Source organism: Dermacentor silvarum, chromosome 6, assembly GCF_013339745.2.
Source record: "Dermacentor silvarum isolate Dsil-2018 chromosome 6, BIME_Dsil_1.4, whole genome shotgun sequence".
Taxonomy (NCBI): Eukaryota; Metazoa; Arthropoda; class Arachnida; order Ixodida; family Ixodidae; genus Dermacentor; species Dermacentor silvarum.
The window spans coordinates 150620869-150636769 of NC_051159.1; positions in this window are offsets into that span (position 1 = coordinate 150620869).

Here is a 15901-nt window from a genome sequence, read left to right on the forward strand (position 1 = left end):
TATATTTTAATACTGATGCCCTTGCTCGTACATAGTAAGAACGACACATCTTTATTGACTTTTCAGGATTCAACGCGGTGCATCTGTCTCAGATAAATTGAGCAGTTGTGAATTGGTCATTGCCTGAACACCGTCTGGGATGTGTTCTTTTTTCTTTTTTTTCTACCACACTTAACGCCAAAAACAGATTGTTGACACAGGACATAATGCCTAGGACACAATAAACAGCGCGACATTAATTACGCGCAGCACGACCACGCGTCGTTCCTAGCGGAGGCCAAACGCACAGACCACAAGTGCCGACTCTGTGGTCATAGCCCATATCGACGCACGCGAGGCGTCACGCCGACCCGAAGCATGGAGGCAAGCAAGAACGTCCCGCTCCGCGTTATCGTGTTGCTTTGGCTTCCACACCCATGCGCTTGTACTTCGTCGGGAGTCTCCACATGCCAGCGACTGACCACGCACACAAAGAATCAGATACATCAGCCTGAAGAGAGAAAAAAAAAGTAAATACCCAAAGCAGAGGCGCCACCGGAGACCGGACTCACTTTGCCAGAGACGCAGCGCGCTTCGTGGAATCACCCCTCCTACAGGTTATTTCTTTCTTTTTGCTTTTATTCACTGTCGCTTACTTTTTATATGTATGTAGTTTATATACCTCCAATGCAAGCGTGTGCCGTCCGGCCAATGCACAGCGAAGATGCCCTAGCCGGCAGAGGCGCCTCGTCGCGACCTATAGCGGGAAAAGGGGGGCCGGACCGCACTGTATATGCTCGGCCACACCACTCCCGAAAGACGAAGAAGCCGAGCAGAGCAGCCGGGTCGAGAGAGCAAAAAGGAAGGAATGGGGGAGAAGGGAAGGAAAATAGGGAGCGGGGAGTGCGCGGGACTCTCTCTGGCGAAGTCCCCATCGGCGACAGCGCGACGCCAGGAAGGAGCCATTCCGGCCGTCCCGGGTGGAGACACTCCCGCCGCCGACGCGAGCGCGTGCTCGCGTTCGCTCGCGTGCCCGCGCCCAAGTCGGGGCACTCACCGGCACCACCGGCGCGCACATCGCATCAGATGCTCTTTACCTCTTCAGTTCGAGTTTCTATTCCTTTCCTTTATTATTATTATTGTTGTTTCTTAGCTGCTTCGTGGCATTATTACACCTCGGGGGCGCCTGACTGGTACGCCGCGCCACTCGGCCTGCCGCGGCCCTTCGTCTGCATACTCCATGGCACCGCAAGAAATGCGCGTTTCTATATATGGCGGTGCGCGCTTTTGATGATGCCATTTTGAGTGTACCTCGTTTTCTTGTTCCTTTTCCTTTTAGTCACCGCGGTCGCCTGGACGTCGGTACCGACGTCATTTGACTGGCCCGGCAGCGCGACCACCACCGGTGTGTGTACGGTCCAAGAAATATGACGATGTCCAGTAATGCAAAACTCTCGGTGCCGCATAGTAGTCGGCGCGGCCAAGCCCCCTCTCACGACCTTCCTTTTCTTTCGCTATGCTTATGTGTTTGCTGATCTTTCTTAGAGGAAGAGGAGGAAAGAAAGAGAGAAGGCAGAGAAAGGAAGTGATATAAAAAACGGAGCATTACCACAGAGTTGGAGGCTAAGCTTCGAGGGGGAAAAAGTAACACGAAAGAGACATAACGATACATCAGGTGCTGGCGTCGCTCCTGGTCGATGAGTGGGTCCATACTCGGGCGCACGTACTCGTGTATGCAGCTGGCACTGCTGCATGCCTACAGACAGGCGGGGAGGGTTAAGGAGATCGGTGGTGATCACAGGAGCGCGGAGACAAAGAACACAGTTTAGGCGTAACGACGGTTTACCGTTTTAAAAAAAGCGTCCGCAGTGGTTTTAAATTAGGAAGGAGCGACTCCGCACTGTGTCAAGTATATAGGTTTATTTTCGAGGTTCAACTGGAGGGCTTTCTGGCAAAAAGCTGATTGCGCAGCTTGACTGTGAAAATATGAGTAAGCATACCCCCAAATTTAACTTGGCCCACCCTCAAATTTAAGTTGGCTCACCCCCAAACTTTAGTTGGTCCACTTGCAAATTTCAAGTTGGCCAACCTCCAAACTTCAAGTTGACCCAATCCCAAATTTCAAGTTGACCCACCCACAATTTCTGTTGGCCAACCCCTACTATAAGCTTCCCCATGCATTTTCTAAGGAGTCTCAAAACAATTGCAAGGGAGAGATGGTATGCTGGTCAGCAATGTTTGAAATCGTGCTAATTGGTGAAGTTATATATTAATGCACTAGCGTAAGCAAACAACTCGAACAAGGACAAACACAGAGGAGCGGGACTAAACAAGGGAAGCACCAGGGCGTTGGTGATTTAACGCTTAAGCCAGTGCGTAGTTTTCTCGAAAGGTAGCTATATCTTTGTAATATAACGTGGAACGAACCTCCTCTGAAGAACCTGTGCGCTCGTACATTTCGTAAAGGAGACTGTACACTCCAGTGTATTCACGTTTCAGTAGTCTTCGTTGTTGCCAATAATCCAATATATCCCAAAGGAATACGCTCCTATATGGTGTAATGCAAAAGAAAGAGAATAGACTTCTTTTTTTTTTCGCCAATAATAAGTACGCTGCGTATTGCTGCGTAAGAACTTAAAATAATTACGCTATCAGTGCTTCAACTTGGTTTCTTTCTCATAACTACATTGGGTTTTTACTCCCAAATGAAGACAAGATACATTATCATCATTTCCTTGTCTGCTTGGGTGGCTTCCTTAATACGCATAAGAAAACATCAAACCGAGTTTCACGGCGCCCACGCGCCCAAGGTCATTTTGTGCAGTCAGAGACAATCGCGCAAAGTACAGCAATACGCGCCATTTTTTCGGAATGAAACTAAAGTGGCAGTAAGAGACGGCCCCGCCATTTGTGGATGAGTTCATCTACTACCACGTAGAGTTTCCACGACTATAGCGTGCTTACGGCCGCCGCACCGCAGCAGTACCCAAGTGCCGTTTCCGTGTGATGTACCGCGCCGAATGAATAAGTCTCGCTTGCGTGTGCAGCAGTCTGCAGATCACAGGGGTCATCCTCTGCGCTCACTGCAACCTCATATGTGTCAGGTCATTATATGGTCCCCGTATATCGCAGTCACAGAACTGGTAAAAGGATGCACCACCAGCGATATAAGAGAATTGTGCAACCGTGTGAAATCACTTCACGGTTACCCAACCACACAGGGCCTATAGACGGCGCGCGCATTTCAGGTCAAAGACGAAGGCCTTTGCCAAAGGCAAGCGCTATGAACTTTGGGAAGTAAAAACAGCGAGTCTACTTCTCACTTTCTTTTTTTTTCGTATAAGCAGCATTTCTTTGCACGCCTCGTGAAATGCCACATTCAGTGTTGGAAGACTTCACGTGTCAATGCTGTACACGCCGTACTTGTGCAATACAGGCAGTTCTATAGCGTGGGCTGCGAACGAAGGCGAGGATAAATATCAGCAGACTTCAGCCCCTGTACAGACACCGTTTTAAGCCGTGTCCTAGCAGTTATCAGAATAGGGTTTATTCATCCGGCTCTGCCATCACTCACTGCAACAACAGCAGGGTCTCACAGTGAACACCCTTATCTTCACAAGAACAACTCTCTGCATTTCGAAAGCAAACAGCGCTCAGAACGGGACTAAACTGTTTAGTCCCGTTCTTAGCGCTGTTGGCTTTTGAAGTAATGTACCAACTATCTCACCAACGCGCGTTGGTACAACTCTCTGCAACGCACGCAACGTCGTCCTAGCCCGCTGCAGTATTGTCTTTTTGAGGCTTCAGAATTACGCGCCAAGACCCCATCGTTGTCAGGGTCTGTGTTGAGGGCAAAACTTTGAACAAATTACCAACCGCCACAGCTCGCAGTGGTTAGCGCGTCATTCCAGACCATCTGATAACTGAACATTGCTTGAGGGACGTAAGTTCCAATCCCGATAACGACCGTGGGCAAAGTTTTGTGAGAGCCTACGGTGAGAGTGAAGATAAGGGTGAGGAGGCAGCCTGACGACGACGATTACTTGAAGATGACGTTGTCTTCGGCGTAATGGAAATGGATGGCGGACACAGAAAATCCAGTTTCGAGCTGTCAACCGCTAGTGAATGTTGGTCGCAAACGTAAGCACGGCAACCGCAGAACTTCAAGCGATAGTTTTATACTTCCGCAGTTCTTGCACGCGGTATATCCAGCAGTCGAGTGGGAAAGCAAGAGCACTCTCCGCGTAATTCAATGTGGCCCTGTTGTCCTACACTCTCAAACCAGAATTTGTTATCCATTTCATTCGCTAAATATTTCTATATGTTACTAACTTCATGCCAGTGGTCACAGTTGTCGAACAAGAGCTGTCCACAGTGGGGTACAGTGAGCGATATAAACGCTCCCAAGGAAAGCGGTTGGGGCCCTGACGAAGAGCAGACGCTTTGTCGAAACGTCGGCTCCGGAGACGTACCTTGTTTGACCACAGTCGATCATGTCAAGTGTCCCTCTATGTGTAGACCACATTTAAAAATGGCCGACTGAAGTGTTTCCAACTAAGTACCATTGATGGAGCTTCTTGTATGGAGCTTCTACAACTTTTGTATTGGCACTTTCTTGGTGAAGTCAATATTTAAAAGGTTAGGCGATTAGTTTATACTAATTAATTGACTTTGCAAAACGAAAAAAAAAATACCGCAAACTAGGCCACGCGATTCTCAACACCACTGAGTTGGTTTGAGCCTCCTAGCCCACTCCGTCGGTTTTCAAACATTGGTTATTTTAGCTGGGACACCCTGCACAAAACGAGTATACGCCACCTTGTAAACAGTTGAAGCCATTCTCCAAGCCATGCACCAGCGCTCAAAAATAAATAAAGTGAAGCGAGCGTCATACACAGCCATAACGGTAGTGTGGCATTGCAACAGAAGCCCGCGAAACTGAGAATTCAAAGCACCATCAGGGTCCCAGCAACAATTGGCAACGATCTGCCTGCTCACCTCATTTCACTACGCTGCTATATCAGCTCCCTATTCTATTTGCTTACTTATCACGCGGTACATTCCCACCTAACTGCGGAAGTATGAAAAAAAAATGTGGTTGATCCCTCTTATATAGGAATCGGTATAGAACACGAAAGTGAAACGGTCTCACAGAAGTAGGTAATGTTTATTGCACATTGATATTAAGTCTATTGGTGTTTGTGGCTAAAGCGCCCTTAGGCGTTGATGCACCCACGCTGACGCTGGTGGCACGTCTCCTCCATCACGACTACCAACGCGTGACCAGGAGCAACCGTCGTGCATATGGAAGCTGCACTACGCTGCACACGCTAGCACAACGCGAAAGACGAAGCACGTAACTGACACACTAATACAACGCGCAAGACAAAGCACGTAACTGAATCGTCACCGAGTCAAATCAGCGCGTACAGCGCGTCGTAATTGCAGCCTCCGCGATCAACTTCAGAAACATTTTCAGAGCTAATTGCGGAGGCCACGCTGCGCTGTGCTGAGTACGGTGAACGGAACTACCAACGCCACCTAGGTGGCGTTGGTAGTGCTTCTTGATGCCAGCGTCCCTTCGAATGCTGGCATCGAGGCGTCGTAGTGCTGAGACCACCGAAGCGTTCACTGTCGGTGCGCGTTAGTGTCATAATGCAGTACTTCTCTTTTCTGCTCGTAGGCGGCGGCACCGCCCCGAGCAAGAGCGCGGATACACGGAGGAGTGTTAGATATATAAGGCGCGTCTGTGTAGCTCTCTGCAAATGCGTTTGTGGCGCAATGGGTTAAACGCTCGGCGATCTATCGTCGCGGACCGAGAGGTCGTGGGTTCGATTTCCAAATTTTGCATGTTTGTGGAACTTTTTCTTCTGGTTTCTTTCTTTGTATTATGTTCGTGTACATTGTAAGAACGTCATTCCGTATTTCCGTATGACGTATTTCCGTGACGGAAATACGTCAGTGAAGTCTTGGTGGACCCCGGCATAAAACACTTTCGTGTTAAAAAAATTGCGTAGCTTGCACTGGAAGCGGAATGCTAAAGAGACAGCGGAGCTGATGGGCACCTAGCTAGTCCTGGCTTTTTGGCTAGGCTCAGCACAACCAAGTCATCCCCAGCATTTTCCGGAATTTATCGCGAAGCGAGGCCTCTTCTTCGGGAGTGTTCTCCTTCCCTCTCCTTAACGTCCCTTGTCAAGGCAACATGTGCACGGCACGGAGAGGAGGCGAGGCACACGCCGCTCCACGAGGTGGTTGCTAGGCAACGCAGTGACGTCATAGCTCGGCGAGGTTTTGTGGCAGCAGGCGGCACTTTTTACTGGTAGCTAGAACAGCTTCGCTGTTAAAAAAGGCGCGAATGGCCAGTGTCGCGTAATTTGCGACATTGAGAAAATCCAGCCATTCCATGGCTAAATTCCCATTCCGGATGGTTGATAGTGGTAGGAATAAATGTTGAGTTGCACGAGAGCAAAAACCAACCCTAATTTTACGACCAGTGTCGTATGGTATGACACCACGGAAAAACGCGAAATTGCGCGTGCTCAACTACAACACAGTTGTCTCGATGCGCGCTCGCTTCTCATTCAGATTATTGTCCCGAAGTGACGATCAATACTTTTTTGTCGACGAAGGAGCTGTCTGTGTAGAACACACAAAGACCAAAACTAGCCTGTAATTTTTGTGCGTTAATGTGGAGCCAACAATTAATCGGTATGTTGCGAATTCGCGACACTGGGCAGTGAGGGGAAAGGAACCGCTTCGGGTTCCTTTCCTTTATCTTCTGTTACTTTATATGTTTCTTTGTTGTTGTTTTTTCTGTTTGCTTTATAAATCGCCACATTTTCGTGCAATTCGATCAACTTTCTCCTATACGCAACAAAGCAACACATGAGCGAGCGGGATTGCAAAAGCGTAATTTTACAGTTACGCTACTTTACAGAATACGAATTAAGCGCGCCTATGTAGAACTACACAGAAAGGCAAAATATTCGTATTTTGCCATTCGCGGCTGCTTTGGCTGAAGGAAGCCAAATCCTGAGTCGTGTATAATGCTGGCATTTGAATAAAGAAGAATGTGAAAGCACTGCACCCAATTTCTCGTTCGCAGACGATCCACGTTTAGTCTAGGAACAGCTCGGCCTAATGGCGGTATATATTTGCCTTGGCTTTCGGTTGAAAGAGCACTGGCACGTATTTCCGAAGTTGTGTAAACTCTGCGGTACCTTTATCGCACTCAAAAGAACCTTATATGTGATGTACAATACATGGCGGCTATGACGTGTTTCCGGCTTCGCAATCACTTCCGGCGCGTGCAGTCCGTTAAAACATAGCCTACGAGATCTGTTTTATTACTCAGAGGCAACGGTCGCTGGGGCGTGTATTTGGACACCAACTATTCAGCAAGAATGGGGGTTGGGAAATAAAATATTTTAATTTTACCCTATAAAGTCTCGAAATACCGAGCCTAGCATCATTTCCGTCAGTTTCGCATGGCTGTGGGCGTCATCACATGAGAAGGGTAGTAAATACTGCCTTTCGTCGTCGCGTCTGTTTTCCTCAAGCGAGGACTAGTCAAGATTATCAGCCTAAGTTATTAAGGCGAAAGCCTGAGGTGTCTTTGATGGCGGTGCCCTTGGTGTGCCCTTAGCGGTGACCTTGGCGAAATTGGGCCATGACTAAAAATGGCCGACGCCGCAAGAATTGTTTGAATTGACGTCACATTTCTCTGGGAGGTTCCTGTAAACAAAGTAAATTAGTGGCTCTGAAAAGAAAATTTGGTGCATTTCGGTCTGAGTGGGAATCGAGCAAGGGCCTCCGGGGTGCGAGACCAGCACGCTTCCCGAAAGCCACTTATGTTTTTGTTTTTTTTTAATTGTTGAAGCCACGGCTGCTCCACGGTCCTGGCTTACTAACGGTGTGCTTAGCGTGTGCGTGATTGCACACGTCATGTCGCAGCCATCACGCTGATTAAAGGTGTGACCTAGTGCATGCACTAACATGCTGCACTTTAGGTACTACGTTAAGTGTTCATAGGTGGCATTGAGGAGGTCGCCTTAGTACCACACGTGTATTTCCCATTGCGGCTCGTTATGTCTCTCAAGAGGTCTTGCCCCGATAGTATCACTTAATGCATTACCAATATGTCTTACAAAGAAGTCTAACCCCAATTGTATAAATTCATGTATTACCAAATGTGCAAGAGGCCCTCGCCTTCTTGTGTTACAAGAGTGTAACACCTTCCTAACTTTTTTACACGTCATGCACAAGCTTGCAGTTAGTCTGTTTTGAAAGTAACAGCACCCTTACCGGTGATAAAAGAAAATATTACGACACAGTCTGTCCACTGCTTCTACAGCAGGGTAAAACTGCCGTGAAGGCTAACTACAAGGCACTAACAATTTTACCCCATCGTTGGAGCACTACTTTGCAAAAGTGGACATGAACATTTGCGAACCGCAGAGCCCCCGGTGGATAAGAGCACAAGCGGCGAACGCGTAAGTAAACAAAGCCGGAAAAATAAAGTAATAAAAAAATGAGAAAAATGAGAAGAAAGTGTACGTTCTAGAACACAGAATTCAGCTGGCCGTTTCTTTATTTCATCAGCAAACCAGAGCGCAAAGCAAAATATTGCGATACGCATCGACGTCTTCCTTTTTCTTGACGGGCGCGAACGTTGCAGACAGCGGCGATTTATGTTGCTCCAGCCTTTCCGAAGGTCACATGTACACGTTGGAAGAAGGGCCGGGGTAAGGGCAACGGGGCGCCCAAAACGATCAGCGTCAAGTTCCACGAAGAGGGCTACATACAAGCCTGGCTGCTAGATTCCCAAGAAACGTGGTGGAAAGGCATCGATCGACGTCATTTGTCGTCGTTGCACCTCGCCCGACGCTGCTGCTCGCCGCGTATTCCCTCCTTTCACCAGCACCCTATACTGTAGGCCTCCACCTCCTCTTTCTCTTTATTTTTTTATTTATTTATTTCATCAACCGACAAAGGCAGTTCAATAGCGAGCCACCGCCGCCAGCGTCTTGGACGAGCTAGTTGATGCGAACCGACGAGAAGAGGATGAAGAAAAAAAAAATACTGAGATCTCTGGCAGGGACTGAGTCAGAACTCCGGGAACCCATAATTCGTCCCGATAACGGTCCTGTTTATTCGATGCGGGCTTTTACTCGATACCCTCTGCCTGTCGGCACTATACAGCGAACTCCTGAAGCCGTGGGAATGAAAAGGTCGTGTTTCTTCAACACGTGGCACATAGCTCTCTCCCTCTTTCTCGCATCCTCTGGCGCGCGCGCTCGTCTTCGTTCCCTTAGCAGGCCATAAAGATTTCGCCCCTTTCGGAAAGCCTATGCGTGCAACACATAGTCAGTATACACACGACAGCGCTAACAAAGTAAAACGCCGATAAAGGAACCCGTCAAACAAAAGCAAACGAAACAAGCGAAGAGAACAAGCACTTTCAAAAGGGGTGCATTGCTGAAATAGAGCCCGTAGAATTTTTAGAAGCGTTTTGCTGAGTTCGACATTACCACGACTCCCTGAACCCCCTCCTCCTACTCCTCACAAACGCACCATCCCGCTTCGCGATCGGCTCTTTGCATATACGCACTCTCAAATCCCTCAGGGAGCAAACAACAACGACAGCGTCCGGGGCACGTTGTTTGTACACAACGGAATGGCTGCAGCATGAAGCGAGCAGTCGCAGACATATACACACTGCAGGAGTGGAGCGCAGGCGACTGGCTGGTCGCGGTGAATCGTGCGTGAGGGAGCGATTTCACCCGTCGCTCGAGACACGCCACTCCACTATTTGTTCAACTCGAAACGAAACATATTGGTGCCAATTCGCCGTATCCAGCGTTTCATCTGAATTGATCGAGACAAGAGAATACGGGGTCCACTTCAGTGCATAGTACAGCGCACACACGTTATATATCGGCACATCGAGAGACTGACAAAGCTAGTACTAAAGCTCAAAGGTAGCGTTCTTCGAGAGAAAGGCCGCTAGTGCAGCTAAACATACGGCTAGTTTAACTAGTCTTCAGCTTCCTCAGAGACACGGGTCTCATTGAGATATCTTAATTTGTTGAGTGTTGTGGTATGTTTTGTGTATGTGGTGTATCTGTGATGTGCATTGTGTATATAATTTATATTTCATCATACTCATCAGGAGGAGCACGCTAGGCGTGCCAGCCAGGCAAACCTCTCGAAGATTCATTAAAGCGTCTCTCTCTCTCTCTTTGGTAATACACAGGGAACAAATAAACGTGATCAGTTTGATTTCTCGTATTCTACCCCTGTCACTCCATCTTCTCCTGTCCATATAAAGGGTAGTAAACAGGAAGGTCTAGTTAACCTCCCTGCCTTTCCCTTTTCTCTCTTGGACGGATACTTCACTCAAGAGCGTTCGGTTAAATACCCCTGCTGGTGTGGAATATACGACCGTTGAAAGTGTCGTTCCTTCTTGAAACGCAGCAAACCCCACTTCGAAGCTTCCAAACGTTGCATTCCCAAGTTAGGTTTCATTTTCTTAGTTCGTGCGGACGCTTGATCATATGTAACACGCTGGTTTCAATTATTGTGAGCATTAAGAACTCGTTTATGGGCTCTTTATTGAGCCGAAACTGCATTGTTTCGCCTAGAAGAGAAGACCAAAAGAAACAGATACATGCCCTGATAAAAGATTTTTCTGACTGCTTCTCTACTTCATCGAAGGTACGGCGCACGTCTGTTGCAAAGCACAGAATCATAACAGAGGACGCCACAAGACCTGTATTCCAGCACCCGTATCGAGTTTCACCAAAGGAAATGGAGATCATCAAGAAGCAAGTAGAGGAGATGCCGTCGAGAAGCTACCCTACTTTTTCGAATATGGCTAGGAGTGGCCTTTACTAAGTCTTTTGCGTTCCGAATCGGATGGGCCGACGACGCCTCGTGTGATGACTGTGGTAGCGAGGAGACTCTTCAGCACCTTCTCTGTGACTGTCCTCGCTACAATTTACAGAGACGATCGCTCGTACACTCGATAGCGCGTTTTGACCATAGACCTCTAACAGAGGAACTTATTTTAGAATGCCGAGATCACAAGCCATCGCCGCGGAGCGCGACGAGGGCACTGCTGCAGTTTCTAAGGGCAACAGACTTAGACAAGCGGCTGTAGCCCGGGCAGATGTTTATAGTGCTGCAAGTGCTACTGTGCTGTGCCACCTGTGACCGATTGTGATTGTGTATCTGTGCTCCTTTCTTTCTCTATCTCTACTTTCCTGTCACTTTACCTCCCCTTCCCCTCTCTCCCCAGCGTAGGGTAGCAAACCGGATCTTCCCATCTGGTTAACCTCCCTGCCTTTCTCCTTTCTTCTGTCTCTCTCTCTCTATCTCTAGAAGAGAATGCATTTAATAGCAGAGAGACAAGGCCACAGCAAAATGCGATGCGTTTTTGTCAGGCACACATGAGCTTGTTACATTATGGTGAATATTATCAGAGGCAAAGGGCTCTCTGTGGTTCCGATGTCGAGATCAGTATAACTCAAGCACGTCGACGAGAAGCCTGTTTGTTCAAGTCTCCTCAGTTCTCTAAGGAGTATATGGTCTTCTTTACGAATACATTTGATTCGTATGCTCCAAGACAGCACATGATTATGTGTATCCTTCTTATTTTATTATCACGCACTAATCTATCAATAATTTACAACATTTACATCATTTATAACCATGTAAAACTAGGCGTACAGGGAGACGTGATGATTAAAACAATGACGAAACCACAAATTATTCACATAATTTCTCCTGCAAGTGCTTCTTGCAGGAGAAACATTAACATCCCGGGACCCAAGCCATCGACAGATGCAGTATTGCTTCAGGCGAACGGTCCAAACACGCGACATATGATTGTTCGCTAACGTAAGCGCATGACAAAACGATCCTTCGTAATAAACCTGCCGCGGATCTGCTGCTCGCCATATTAAGCACGAAAACACGTTGTTATGCGCCGCCAATCTAGAGGGTTTACGTTTTCTCCACCAAGGCAAAAAAAGGTTTGTTAGCGGTAATGATTCCAATGAAGGGCGCGCCATTAAAGCCAATTCCCAGTCGCTGCGAACCAAAGCGAAAATTCTGTAGATTACAGGTTCGTTCCCACGCCATCGTAAGCAGGAAGACCTAACAGCTCGCTGAAAAGACAACACTTATACACTTATACGAACAGAAGAGGGGGCGGCGGGCGCACGCAACAGCGCGCGACCTGCATGAGCGGCACTTATGGTAACAGACAGGAAGTCGGTTTGATGGCAGCGCCAGGCTGGCCATCACCTCCACGTTGCCACACGTTCGGTACGTGAATTCCGCTTCGTACAGAGGAGGCGTCACCTAATTGAGCGACCCTCCGCCACCCCAGCTTCTCATTCCTGTTCTCCGCCGAGGACGTACAAAACGCGCGCATCGCATCTCCCCCGCAGTGCATCGCATAACGTATAATTCGGGCTAATTGTTTGTGACAGCGCTCCTAGGGGAAGGTGGAAAGAAGGATGGGGGGAGAGGGTGAAACCACCGTGTAACCTTAATAGACGGCGCAGCGTCGTCCCGCACCAGCAGAAAGGCAGCCGCAACAGTCACTTATGGGGAGAGACTGCGACGGTCGCATGCATCCACCGCAGCTCGCCACATGGCCTGAGTAGATTCTCTCAAAACTCCGGGAACGTGTTTCTTTCTTACTTTCTTTTTTTTTTTTGGCTCCCTACAAACAGAGCTCCCTGTCTGTCTGTACAGTATCCAACACTGCCACGCAGGGTTTGGCGCTCGCTCTCACCGTTCACAACTGCGGCGCGCGACCGATGCAGCTCAGGGCTACCATGGTGCGCCGCACGGGCTCACCGCGGCGGACTCATTGGCCACAATTGGTCGCACCGACGATAGTCGGTCGGGTCTTCCCCCTGCCCCCCCCCCCCCCCCGCAACCTCCCACAGCCCGCGGTCTCCGGCCCCGCGCACAAACGCACAGTCGGCGCCGAGCTGCATGAAACGGCCGCACGCACGCACACACCGACCGCTTTATTGGCCGCGCACGTGAAAGGCTCATCTAGCCGTTGACCTTTTTCATCTGCGGCCCCCGCGCCAGGCAGCAGCAAGCAGCTGCGGCGTCGACGACGTCGATGTGCTGCTCGCTTGCCTGGCGGGGTGGCGACGGTGCTTGCTGGCGCCTCGAACCCGAAGTGAGTGCTGGCGGGTGTGCTTGTGTACGCGACGTGTGTGTGTGTGTCTGTGCGCAGCCAGCCAACGATGCCTGCTGCGAAGGCGACGGCAATTGGCCGCGTTCTTGAACGCGACCAGAGCGGAAGTGAAGCCCGTCATGAGAGGAGCCAAACCTGCAGCGTGCGCTGCCGGTGGTGCCCTTAATTGGTTCTAACAGGCACGGCCCGTTCCAAAAGAGGCATTCGTCGAGCGCGCGCTTCTCCGGATCGCCTCCGCCTTCTGCGGGTTCATAAAACGCGCGGCCAACTCCGAAGAGTGAGAGGCGCGTTCATGTTATAATGGCGCGAGCGTCACTTATGCATATGTGCGTTTAGGCGCTCGCCGTGGCGTCTGGCGTGGTTATGAAACCCCACCCTGCTTATTTGGTTTGTCGTATACTTCCGTAGGAATATTAAACTCTTTAATTTGAGCTATACCCTGCGTGTCCTTTGACATTCGTTTCTTTTTATTTTCGTTGTAACAAAGGACAAAACATTACGCCGTAAGAATAGATGGTTTTGCTTAAGCGTGAAGTTTGTGTGTTTCGTGACTGCATCCGTTCGTAAAGTTTATGTTCCTCTCAAGTGATGATGGGCCGCTGCCTCTTAATGAGTGTTAGCTTTAATATTCCTTCGTCAAAAGTGAACTCCCCTGTTGTTTTGCATTTCGCAGGCTGAAATAACGGAGCATTGGTACTCGGCGCTTCTGCTATTTCACATGGAAACGTTACTGCAAAATTTCAGTTATTCCAGAATGCCATTTCAGCTTTTCTTTCGTCGTTTTCATGTGCCAACGAAGAGGTATATCAATTGAGTAAAGAGTTCTGTGAAAAAAAAAAGAAAATAAAGATGCGTAATGCTTTTGGTAAGTTATTGGTAAGCATATCAATTACTGGTTTTTCAGCACCACGCTCGACAAGGTTGACAACGGTCCCCTTACGGAAGCCAGAATTCTTGGACCCTGGTCCAGCCGACGTCGGCACGAACTGCTTTAAAAGCACTAATGTGCTTCTTCTTTTTAAAAGAAACGGGACTAATTGAAAAACTATAGAATGTGCGAACTATGTTATGCTTTTTTTATTTTTTGTGTATTTATTTATTTATTTTTAATCTTCTCTTGTTTTCTTATCTTTTCTGCCCTTACCCCATCTCCCTGTGCTGAGTAGCTAACCGGACACTTAATCTGGTTAACCTCTCTGCCTTTCACCTCTTGTTATACTCCTCCTCCTCCTCACCCTTCTACCGTCCACTTTTTTCTAATACCAAGCATATTCACATCGAACCAATAGAATAGACATAAACACACTGAATACGAGTCATTGCTAAACTCACAAGTAAGTAAAAATGCGCACGTCGTATTGCCTGGTATACGATGGTGTCACAGTGCTTAATTCAAACTCATTTATCCACCTTTATGCAGTACTAATGCCACTACATTACCGGTAACTCGCCCAATTCATTACCTTCAGAGCACCAGGCTTGGAATCCCGTAGACCGTTGTCGGGCATTCCACGTAAAATATCGAGAACCACATTCACGGAGACCCCATAGAGCTGTTCGTAATAACAGGGGCAGGTCAAGATGCCTGGCAGCGAACAGATAATTAGCGGAGGCTACCAGGGCCAATGAAAATATTTATGGCAAACGACAAGCTTCGTTAATAGAGTCCCTTATCACATTTCATTGAAGTCAGTTCACGAAAGAGGCTTTCAGGTGAATTTTCGCGATGAACCGCTTTCGGTGTATGGCTGGATTTCTAATTTTGTTTCGATTCATATCCTCACAACGTATATTCAACGTTGGGCCTATATGCTTGCAGGGGAGCGCGCCGGAGCGGCATCCTCCGAGCCAGCCCACCGCCTCGGGCGCCGTTCGCCGAGCATTGACGAACGGAGCCCGCGGCAGGGCTGCCGCCTATTGAGGCCCATTCCCACGTTCATGAAAGCCGGCTCCCCAATGAGATAATGAATGGATATAAATAGACGGGCCACGAGGCAGGCACTGGCGCCCTACGGTAGCCGACGCATCACCTCTTCTCATGCAGAAACTGGCGGGGAGTTTTATAGTGCATAGTGCAAGTTGGCTTTTTCTCCCCTCACTTTCCATTTCCTCTATTTTGAACGCCGGTAGCTGTAGTCGCCATGATGCAGTTATGTGTTCCACCTTTGAGACCACCGTGTGATGCTCCTTTCTTTTTTCTTATTTTGTGTATCGGTCGTTAGCTGCCGCGGGGTCGATACCTTCGTCGCCGTTTGGGTCATTGTCTGACCGAAGATTGGCACAAACGCTAAAGCTGGCAGCCATATGGCGTATTTTCGACATGGCGTGGCATGGCTTCGGCTATATAGTATAGCCACCATTCGCTACACATCCGTGCTGTTATCGTGATCATCTTTAGAATCGGCACATATTGTCCCGGATAATAGCAGGGTTATCGCACAGCATCAGCTGGACACGCCCACTGTACAAACGGTGCAACCTGAATAACGCCATGGATGGTTGAAGCTTCATGTTAGACAATGTGAGGTATAGTAAAAAGGCGAATTGCATACACCATGAAGTACAAGTTTACGCTGCCAAGCGTTGTTTTGATGCTCATGGTCGGTTCTCTACTGGTATATACGAATTCACTGCAAACGTGCATTCTCTTTCCCGCCTTCTCTCTCGCGTTAACCTGCTCTCTCTTTATTTCCCTCT